The 11257-nt window shown below is 39.0% G+C and overlaps 1 long non-coding RNA gene across 5 annotated transcripts; it reads left to right on the forward strand.

Moving 5' to 3' along the window:
* Window positions 1-5061: 5061 nt before the first annotated feature.
* On the forward strand, window positions 5062-8763 carry LOC127300572 (uncharacterized). Of its 5 annotated transcripts, XR_007851390.2 has the most exons (5): window positions 5062-5192; window positions 5278-5677; window positions 5817-5964; window positions 6542-8145; window positions 8245-8763. It is a non-coding gene; the product is annotated as an uncharacterized lncRNA (long non-coding RNA). The 5 variants fall into 5 exon arrangements; XR_011745237.1 differs by having other exon boundaries at window positions 5068-5677; XR_007851391.2 differs by having other exon boundaries at window positions 5068-5677; window positions 6549-8145.
* Window positions 8764-11257: the final 2494 nt, after the last annotated feature.

The raw sequence follows: 11257 nt of genomic DNA on the forward strand, positions 1-11257 counted from the left end.
TTGGTCGCCTACAGTATTTTTCCTAATTATGACAAAGCAGCTGCCTTTATTTTTGTATGGATTATGTGCTGCCGATGCATAGATCCGAGGCACGCTTAATTAAATAAAACTGGTACGTCTACTTACATACATCCATATATACCTCTACTTTTCCAAATGGTATACATCTACTTAGCCCAAGGCGGGTAACTAAGGTGTTTGTAGTGGGCTAAAGAAATTTTGCAGCACATCAACCGCCTTTTTTTTACCGCGTTCAAGAAAATTAGAATACATATTCCTTATAAAAAAATCATACATCAGTATTTTAATTATTAGAATTAACTGACTTGAGTTTGACAAATTAACTTAGTACCGCAAAAAAATCAGCCCAGTATCAGACAGAAGAGATAGATAAGTATGCACACCTTAGTGACCCGCCTTGGGCTAAGATGGATGAGGAAAAAATATACAAAGATCAAAATGTATGCAATAATAAACATCTGAGTTTATATGCCATCATATAATGTCAACATGAATATAGACGTGAATGGCAACAGCAAATAATTCTCAGATTTCTTTATTACTTACGGCTTTAGAGTACTTTTACTGATAAGTAGACAAATGTATTAACCCATATCGTGTACACAAATTAGATACAAAAAATTTCAACATACTGTTAAACTGTACACAATATGATTTTTCACGATGAGTAAATTTCAAAATTAAGAAGATAAATTATTACCAGTTCATCAGCCTTTCAACTGGACGCTAAAATGTTCTGTTACAATATAGTAGATCATCATGCAAGATATACATGCAAAATACAAATCTTCATTATGAATATTTTTGTTTTCTTAGTTGTAGTCGACCACAAGTTTCTTTCTCGCCATACTTTAATTTAGATGCAGATATATGAGACATGGTAAAACCATACAAAAAAAATAATTGGTCAGGATTGGTTTGAAATAGGATATTCCTTTCAAATTGGTCGTGAAAGAATTTCATTAACGATATATGAGATCACACAAATGCTATACATGTATGTAAAACTGAAAACTGGAATATTTGTGTTTTCGCACTTACATACACAAGCGCATTCTCTGATTTTCCATCCTATTTTTTATAACTTATAATTTGGTTATGTGAAAAATGTCCCAATCCAGTTCAAAGACGGCAATTATCATGTTTGTAAACTAACAAAACATGTGGATATAATGGTCAGTCCAGTGCAAATGCAAATAGAAGTTAGCGAGAAGCATTGCAATTAGATATTTTTATACAGGCATTCTAGAAGTTCATGAATAACTTACTTAAAACGAATATTTGCAATTTTATATAAAATAGCGTATCGGTTTAATTACCCATCGATATGCATGCATATGTAGTGGAGTAGAAACTATGAAATATCAAGACCGGGTCAAATGCATCAACGATAAAGGTTGCTTGCTTGCATGCGTAGATTCGTGAATAGAAACACATGTTGGGAAAATAGTTTGTGAGGAGAGCATGCATCAACCAATAGTTCCTCACATGTTTTTCTGAAAACAACCAAGTACAATGTAACATGTATAAAATTGTGCAAATGATCGATCTAAGGTGTGAAGGAGGCAAAACAATGTCTGCTCCGCAGCTATAAAGGTCTAAAGAAATAGACCAAATATCTTAGGGACCCTTTTGATTCTTTAGAAAGATAGAGGAAAAATATGTGAAGAGAATTTTTTTCCTAAGATGGTACAGTCCTTCCATTTGATTTTAAATATTGGAGCATAGGAAAAGGCATAACAAAGTAATTCTATAGTCCACATAATTTTTTATTACATTCTATGGACAAGCTAGCATGGTTATGACATAATTTTAATTTACATATATATTTTTTAAGCTTTATCTCACTATTTTTCTAGGACTCATGTGTTTTTCCTATTTCTTGGCCCAGCTATCAGTTCTAGGAAAATTCATATGTTTTTATAATCAGCTGTTCTAGACATGCAATCATGTCATATTCACTAACTCGATAATATTGCAGATCAAGGAGTCCCTAAGTGTGCAAAAGAGATTAACACAAAGCAATGGGACATATGACAAAAAAACAAGCCAGGAGGGGAGAGAGATGGTTTCAAATTCTTTGGTGAATATAAATGAAGAATACACTGCTTTCGATAGATAGAGTAAATAGACAATTCAAGTAAAATAAGCATGCATGCATTTACCAAGAGGCCTAAGATTGCGCAAACAAAAAGCAAAACACTTGTGCCCAATCACGAGGATTTTGAGGAAGAGAAAATGATGGAAGAACTACAAGACACCGGAATTTGGTTTAATCCTTGTGGGAAACTTTATTAGTTTTTATAAAAACTAGACACTAAGGACCAAGGACGCATGGAAGATGAAGGAGAAACATAGTTTAAGAGCCTATGATTTTTCACGGCGAATAAAAATCCTTCAATCCTATATTGTAACTCATTGTATTCCTTACTAACAACCTTACTATATTTCATAGATTTTATTACCAAACATAAAAGTTTAAGAGGACAATTTAATCATTTTCTATGTGACAAATAATTGCCAAAGACAATACCAAACCTAGCCGCGCAAATGCGCGGGTCACCCTGCTAGTTACCATTATTAGAAGGATATGGCCTAGAATTGTTACTACCAAAATTATTCCTATAAGCATTGTTGTTAAGATTATTGCTTTTTAATGAAGTTCAGATCAACATGCTCTTCTTGAGCAACCAAAGAAGTTAAAGGAATATTATTTGGATCAACATGAGCTTGACCATTAACAAGCATAGACATAATGATACCAATCTTATCACTCAAGGAGGAGGTTTCTTCAACAGAATTTACCTTCTTACCTTGTGGAGCCCTCTCAGTGTACCATTCAGAATAATTTATCATCATATCATCAAGGAGTTTTGTTGCAGCCCCCAAAGTAATGGACATAAAGGTACCTCCAGCAGCTAAATCCAGAAGGTTTCTTGAAGAAAAATCCAGTCATGCATAATTTTTTTGGATGATCATCCAAGTAGTCAGTCCATGAGTGGGACAATTCTTTACCAAAGATTTCATTCTTTCCCAAGCTTGAGCAACATGTTCATTATCAAATTGTTTAAATTTTATGTCACTTCTCAAGGATATAATCCTAGCTAGAGGATGAAATTTTCTAATGAAAGCATCTTTGCATTGAACCCAACAATCAATACTATTTTTAGGCAAAGATAGCAATCAATCTTTAGCTCTTCCTCTCAAAGAGAAAGGAAACAATTTTGAAAAAATCGCAGACATGCTTTATAGGATGGAAAGTATTTGTGACAAGGAGTATATCCTTTGTGCAATTTCAAAATTGATGGAGTTATATGAATGTCTTGACAACAATTTAATTCTCCCGTGAAATTTCAACTTCTTATTTAATACCTCATTCTCTACTCTCTAATTATAGGATATTTTGAGAGGGCAGCTGCTAAATGAAAGAAGCATACATGTTCAATTCGATAGGTTAATTGTTGATTCACTATGCGAAGAAATGTCACTATTAATACCCTGGTGATTTTTTTTATAAGACATCAATTACAACTGTTTCATAAAAAAAGCATTTGTTTGTTAGAACACTAGAGGCCTTGATTGTTTGCACAAAGAAATGAGTGTTCTTTTTTATTGTTGGAGTAGAGAAACGGGCACCGACACACACCTGTACAAATGGATGCTGGAAAGTGCATGTCCCTATTTCGTAAAAGAACCTCAGATCACACATATTCCTAAAATAGCTTCCTCAATTTTTTTAGATAGAGATGTAATTATAATTAAAATGTGCCTATATACTTCCGTATAGAGTTGAGTAATTATGTTTTGACCGAGGGAATATTTTTGGTTTTTACAGGACAGACATAGAATTTTTTGAAATAAGAGTGCTCCCATGAATAGTAAAAGGATGCGGGGAACGAAAATAACGTTAATAGTTCGCTGAAACAAAGACAACAACAACGAAAATCTCCATTTTAGGTGCTATTTGCATCTTTTATCATTTTTTGATTGGCATAAGTATTTATATTGCTTTTTTACCGCTACGCCCAACGTAAGAAGCTCAAAAGCTAAAAACAATGCATAGTTTTCAAGATATTTTGTAACCACAATGACACCTAGAAACAGATTGAGGCTTATATTTACTTCTGGTCACTACGGGAGAGCTGCAGTCTGCGGACGGCCGCCAGCCGTCAGCACAGCAAGGAAGGCCATCGGCACAGCCTGTGTCGACGGTGACCGTCGGCGTAGCATCGTCGGCATAGTTCTGCTCGGGGACTGCCCGATCACCGTCGGCATAAACTGGCCGTCGACATAGATTGCTGTGCCGACGGTTTAACCGTCGGCATAGTATTTCAAAATTTTCAAATTTATTTTCCAAAAAAAATCAAATTATGTTTTTTGAAAAAAATATTTTTTTTTCTAATTTTCTTCTTATTCTTTTTTACTTGTTAATCTTTTCACAATCACACTTAGTACACCTAATTTTAGGTCAAATTGCACTTGTAGTCAAACTTCCCAATTGGTCACCCATCCTCACACTACTCCTACCCCAGCACACTTAACTTCTTGGTTCTCTTCGGATGAGCTTCCATGAATGAAATGACACCTTGTTGTTAATACTACCATATCAATCATATTAACCCTTTGACCGTGATGCCACACCTCTATATTTTTTGAATTCTAAACAATCTCTACTATTAAGAGCAAACTGGTAAATGCCTGGTGTCACATTTTCAGGATGGACAATAATACTAACCAATTACGTTACGACCACTTGGTTGGTTGACGAACAAGGGAGTGTCAACAGTCTTCTCATCATTGAGTTGAGCTCGAGTGATCAAGTCATGACGTTATTTGATCTGAGATACCAAATATCCACGAGGAGAATGTGCGACCTCCAAGCCCCGGGGAGCTAAAGGTTATACCTTTGTAAGCGAACTTTGGTTCACATCTTTATCCTACCAAGATAATTTATCTCAACGCAATCTAGAAAAAAAACCTGCGCGCGAAACAAAGAAAACGCAACTAACAAAACAACTCCTTATCCTACCAAGATGAAACGAAGATGGAGCACGGGCCGGACAGCATCTCCGCCTTCCTCCGCCCGCCGGAGCCCTTGCCTGTCCTGGCGAAGAAGACGACGTATCTCCGCTCTGGTCATCCACATGGATCATGGGCCGGGCGGGGAGATGGTAATTGACCTCCAATCGCCATGCCCGTCCACTTCCCCTTTTCGCTCGATTCCGTCAGTTATGACTCGATTCCTTCAAGGAGCAGGAGGATGACGGTGAGGCGGAGCTCCTGGACTCACCGAGATCGTGGGAGGATGCTTAGAGGCGTCGGGGAAGCGCCGGATTGAGGGAACCGACGGTGGCCCTGTTCAGCCGGATGTGAAGACGATTCGCTCTTTTTAGTCCCGGCTAGATTCCATAAATAATTAGGAGGATGATGTCGAGGCGGAGCTCCTGGACACGGCGGCCTGCCCCGAGAGGTTGAGCAGCGAGGGACCTCGTGATGGTACATCGGCGGACTGCAAGGGAGCTGGAGCTTGGAGGTGGTGCTGAGCAGAGGAAGACGGTTGTATTGGTGCTGAGTTGCTCGCGTGAAGAGGAGTTTGGGATGCTCGTCCGTGCAGAGAAGATGGACAAAGCAAAGAGATATTTAAATTTCTAGATTGGTATGATCTGTGTTAACTGAATATATAGTTAGATACTAGCTGAATTTGTGTTCACCGAATTGGTGTTTGTGTTAATTGAACGTCAACTAAATTGGCTTATGTGTTAACTAAAATAATGCTAATTTACACCGATTTGTAGCTGATGCAAACTGAATTTTGGTGCTATTGCTAACTAAATGGTTGGACATGGGCGGCGGCTGGACGGAACATGAAGGGTGCGTCGACGGAGGAGGAGCGGTTGAAGACCTCTAGCGAGTCAGGCTGCAGATGCTACTTGGTCCACCGAGGTTCGTCATGGCTTCCGCCACCTTCACTTACATGCCCACTGGCCACTACCACCACTTAGCTAGGTACTACGACTCCACTATTCTGTCCGGCTAGCAATTCTATATATTAAAGAATTTTTTTCCTTTTTTCATCAAGCACAGTAAGTACTACTGCCGGTCAAGGATTATTTGGAAGATAACTATAACAAACTTTCTGAGAATTTGGGCCATCGATCATATAAGAAATTCAAAACAGGACAAAGATTTTAGTGTCTACTGGAAGTATTTAAATTGATGAAAGTTCTGCATGCTTTCATAAAATGCAATAGGGATAGTGATGGTTTATGGTCAGACTAATACATGCAATATATCAAAGCTCAAGTTGCCCAGATCAAGTACTTCTATGGCAAGATGCCAACATTTTCTATTTGTGTGCTATTATATTTAAAAAAGGGTGATCATACACCCTTCCAACAAATGATGTTAGAGGTAACATTTTTAGAAACAATTGGAGGTTACTTTCATGCTACCATACTACGTGTCTTGGTCTTTTTTTTCTTCATAACTGTGCAAGGCTTCTTATGGTAATCCATGATAGTGTTTAGGTGGAAGTCATGGTCAACATGAATGAGCGACGGCGAGAGCGATGAGAAAGAGGTGGTACCGTCCTAGGAGCTTTGCGACAAGGACAAAATCATGGCCTTCTTCAACAACCTGCTGAGCGAGTGGTGCCAACAGGTTGATAAGATGCATGTTCGGTCAAGGGAAAGGCCGTCGTGACCACGTGTGCTCTTCAAGCTCCACAAGAAAAAGGTATGAACCATCTTCTACACTTGGACTTCTCTTCTTGTTTTTAAGATTTGAATCAATCGGTGCTTAGGTTGCAACTTTTACTAAAGGAAAAAAACATGATGCATCTACCCGTGTTAATGCTAATCTTTACTATTAAGGTGAAACCTGTGAATGGCTGGTGTCACACCCGAAAAAATACAAACAAATGCCACCGCACTAACTAACAATCAATAGTTCAGTTTTGTTGTTGAAAGGGCGTGATACTTGGCGTAACTATCCTGATTAACAGGAATCAAATCCGAAATTATTCTCAAGAAAAATAAACAAACAAACTCAAGAGTAATACCGAAGGCATGGGCACGCAAGCGTGGGTGATGCGATATTACATGTCATTCCTAGGCAAGTTCTTGGCGGAGTACCTGTTAGTCTTCCTGGAGATAGTGTTAGAGGATGAGGTCCTGGAGTCCCGCGGAGCTCCCTCATGGATCTAATGGAGTCAAACAAGAGCGTGATGCTGGCGAGCAGGGCCGATGAAGTTCTGCTCTGCCTTAAGAAATAATTTCCAGGCATGCCTCCATTTCCCACTATGCTATCGTGAGAAATCTTTACTGCAGGATGGTGAAATTCTTATCCCAAACTTCCGAATCAAACATAGCATGCATATTCGTGTAAGCATGTGGGAAGCACTTTAGTGTACAATGAAATTGAATTTACCACTTAGTTTGTTGTTTCTACTTAAAGAATCGGGGGCTTCCCTAAAATAGGAATATATCTGAATCATGTTTTATAACTTGAGTTTTCTTGCATGCAAGGGGAAATCTTTGTGATCTGATTTTCTTTCTGAATAATCAAGTACGCCTTCTGTGCACTCAGATTATGTGCTTCATTTCAAAACATGCAAAACCCTTATTTGAGTTCATTGGTTTTACATCATTTCGGCTTGTACATTTTTTTCAATAGCTAATATTAGAACTCAACATTCCCAAATTGGTATTAATTCAAAGATATCCAATTCTCTGCGAGAATAATCTTTCTTGTATATTATTCCCAGAGGAGTCTTTGATTATTAGAAATAGTTTGAGATTGATAAATTTTAACAGTATTGTTTACTATATTTCTTCAGTTCCACTTTCTTGTTCCCTCCACCTTTTTGATGTCTAATGAAATAAATGAATAATTAAATATCACTAATTATTTTTACAAATAGGATAACACTAGCACTAAATACGCTCCTCAATTATTTGTCCTAATTTGAATCTATACATAATTTGTGCTTAAAATGTAAATTCTCCAGAGATATCTCTCTTGGTATTTAAGTTCATACAAAGGAGAGTTTGAATCGAGAAAAGAGTTTGGTGGAAAGGAGAATACTAGGGAAGAGATCATCGGGAGCATAAAGACAACAAAGATGTGAGATTTGCATTAGCTCATGAGTTCCAATCAAGTCGATTTATCATTTAAATGATAGAACTGAAGTATTAAGTTATACATGCATGGTCATTTCACCAGGCAAGGGGTGGCTAATTGGATTTTTCTATACCAATTTTCTCGGGATCAAGAACAAACCAAGCTCCTACCTTCACCAAATGAAGGTAGTGAAGACTATTGTGTTGTTGTTGTTGCATCGGCGGAGATGAGCCTCTCGATGGATGTCGGTATAATCATCGTCTAGGTGAATGGGAAGAAGGTTGTTGTCCGGGCAACGCCGTGGGCGTGAAACCGAAGTAGTGTTGTAGGGAACATTCAAGATATCCGACGGAGGAGACGCAAAGGCGGAGTGGGGCGACATGCTTCGAAGCTACTTGGACTCGTTCAGTACGTCTGTACGTCTTTGGTGCCTCCGTCTAGCGGTACTTCACAAAATCAGATGTTGCGGTCCAGATACGGTTGTGATACTGTTGTGGGGACGTGTGATACGTCTCCGACGTATCGATAATTTCTTATGTTCTATGCCACATTATTGATGATATCTACATGTTTTATGCATACTTTATGTCATATTTATGCGTTTTCCGGAACTAACCTATTGACGAGATGCCGAAGGGCCAGTTGCTGTTTTCTGTTGTTTTTGGTTTCAGAAATCCTAGTAAGGAAATATTCTCGGAATCGGACGAAATCAACGCCCAGCATCTTAGGATTGCATGAAGCTTCCAGAACACCCGAGAGCCGCCAGAGAGGGGCCACAGGGGGCCCACACATGGTGGCGGTGCGGCCCAGGGGGGGCGCCGCCCTAGTGTCTGGTGGCCCCAGACCCCTTCTGACGCCGCCTCTTCGCCTATAACAAGCCCCTCGACCTAAATCTTCGATACGGAAAAGCCACGGTACGAGAAACCTTCCAGAGCCGCCGCCATCGTGAAGCCAAGATCTGGGGGATAGGAGTCTCTGTTCCGGCACGCCGCCGGGACGGGGAAGTGCCCCCGGAAGGCATCTCCATCGACACCACCGCCATCTTGATCACCGCTGCTGTCTCCCATGAGGAGGGAGTAGTTCTCCATCGAGGCTAAGGGCTGTACCGGTAGCTATGTGGTTCATCTCTCTCCTATGTACTTCAATACAATAATCTCATGAGCTGCCTTACATGATTGAGATTCATATGATGATGCTTGTAATCTAGATGTCATTATGCTAGCCAAGTGGATTTTACTTATGTGATCTCCGGAGACTCCTTGTCCCACGTGTGTAAAGGTGACAGTGTGTGCACCGTGTGGGTCTCTTAGGCTATATTTCACAGAATACTTATTCACTGTTATGAATGGCATAGTGAAGTGCTTATTTATATCTCTTTATGATTGCAATGTGTTTTGTATCACAATATATCTGTGTGCTACTCTAGTGATGTTATTAAAGTAGTTTATTCCTCACACGCGGTGTAATGGTGACAGTGTGTGCATCGTGTAGTACTTGGCGTAGGCTATGATTGTGATCTCTTGTAGATTATGAAGTTAACTATTGCTATGATAGTATTGATGTGATCTATGCCTCCTTTCGTAGCGTGAAGGTGATAGTGTGCATGCTATGTTAGTACTTGGTTTGGTTATGTTGATCTGTCATGCACTCTAAGGTTACTGAAACATGAATATCGAATATTGTGGAGCTTGTTAACTCCGGCATTGAGGGTTCGTGTAATCCTACACAGTTAGTGGTATTCATCATCCAACAAGAGAGTGTAGAGTCTAGCATCTATTTATTTATTCTGTTATGTGATCAATGTTGAGAGTGTCCACTAGTGAAAGTATGATCCCTAGGCCTTGTTCCTAAATACTGCTATCGCTGCTTGTTTACTGTTCTACTGCATCTGTACTATCCGCAATATTACCACCATCAACCACACGCCAGTCCTGGGCAGCAAAGCACTTTTCTGGCGCTGTTACTACTGCTCTTATTCATTCATACCACCTGTATTTCACTATCTCTTCGCCGAACTAGTGCACCTATTAGGTGTGTTGGGGACACAAGAGACTTCTTGCTTTGTGGTTGCAGGGTTGCATGAGAGGGATATCTTTGACCTCTTCCTCCCTGAGTTCGATAAACCTTGGGTGATCCACTTAAGGGAAACTTGCTGCTGTTCTACAAACCTCTGCTCTTGGAGGCCCAACACTGTCTACAAGAATAGAAGCACCCGTAGACATCAAGCACTTTTCTGGCGCCGTTGCCGGGGAGGAAAGGTAAAAAGTACTCACACTCCGGATCTCGGCTACTAAGCTATTTTCCGGCGCCGTTGTAAGTACTCGAAGCTATTTCCTTTAGATCCTGCAATTGCATCTTTTTGTTTCTTGTTTAACACTAGTTTGGCATAATGGAAAACAACAAAAATATGAGAGATCTTTCTGAACTTTATCTTGAATTAGGACATGATGTGTTTGAAGAGAGAATTAAAAAACCCATGGAACTTTATATGCATGCTAATGGGAATGTTATTAATATGAATGCTTTGAACACTATTGTTGCTAATGCTATGGAGAATTCTAAGCTTGGGGAAGCTGGCTTTGATGAGCATGATATTTTTAGTCCCCCAAGTATTGAGGAGGAAATTTACTTTGATGATACTTTGCCTCCTATTTATGATGATTATAATGATAGTAGTCTTTTAGTACCACCTGTTATGGAGGATAAATTTGATTATGATTACAATATGCCTCCTATATTTGATGATAGCCACTTTGTTGAATTTGCTCCCACTACAACTAATAAAATTGATTATGCTTATGTGGAGAGTAATAATTTTATGCATGAGACTCATGATAAGAATGCTTTATGTGATAGTTATATTGTTGAGTTTACTCATGATGCTACTGAAAGTTATTATGAGGGAGGGAAACATGGTTATATGCATCTCTACAATATTAAGTTTCCCCTCTTTATGTTGAGAATATTGAAGCTGCACTTGTTTTATCTTTCTATGCTTGTTGCATTATGCTTCATGAATTTGTTTATTTACAAGATTCCTTTTCATAGGAAGCATGTTAGGCTTAAATTTGTTTTGAATTTTCCACTTGATGCTCTCTTTTGCTTCAAATACTAT

Source organism: Lolium perenne, chromosome 5 (assembly GCF_019359855.2).
Source record: "Lolium perenne isolate Kyuss_39 chromosome 5, Kyuss_2.0, whole genome shotgun sequence".
Lineage (NCBI taxonomy): Eukaryota > Viridiplantae > Streptophyta > Magnoliopsida > Poales > Poaceae > Lolium > Lolium perenne.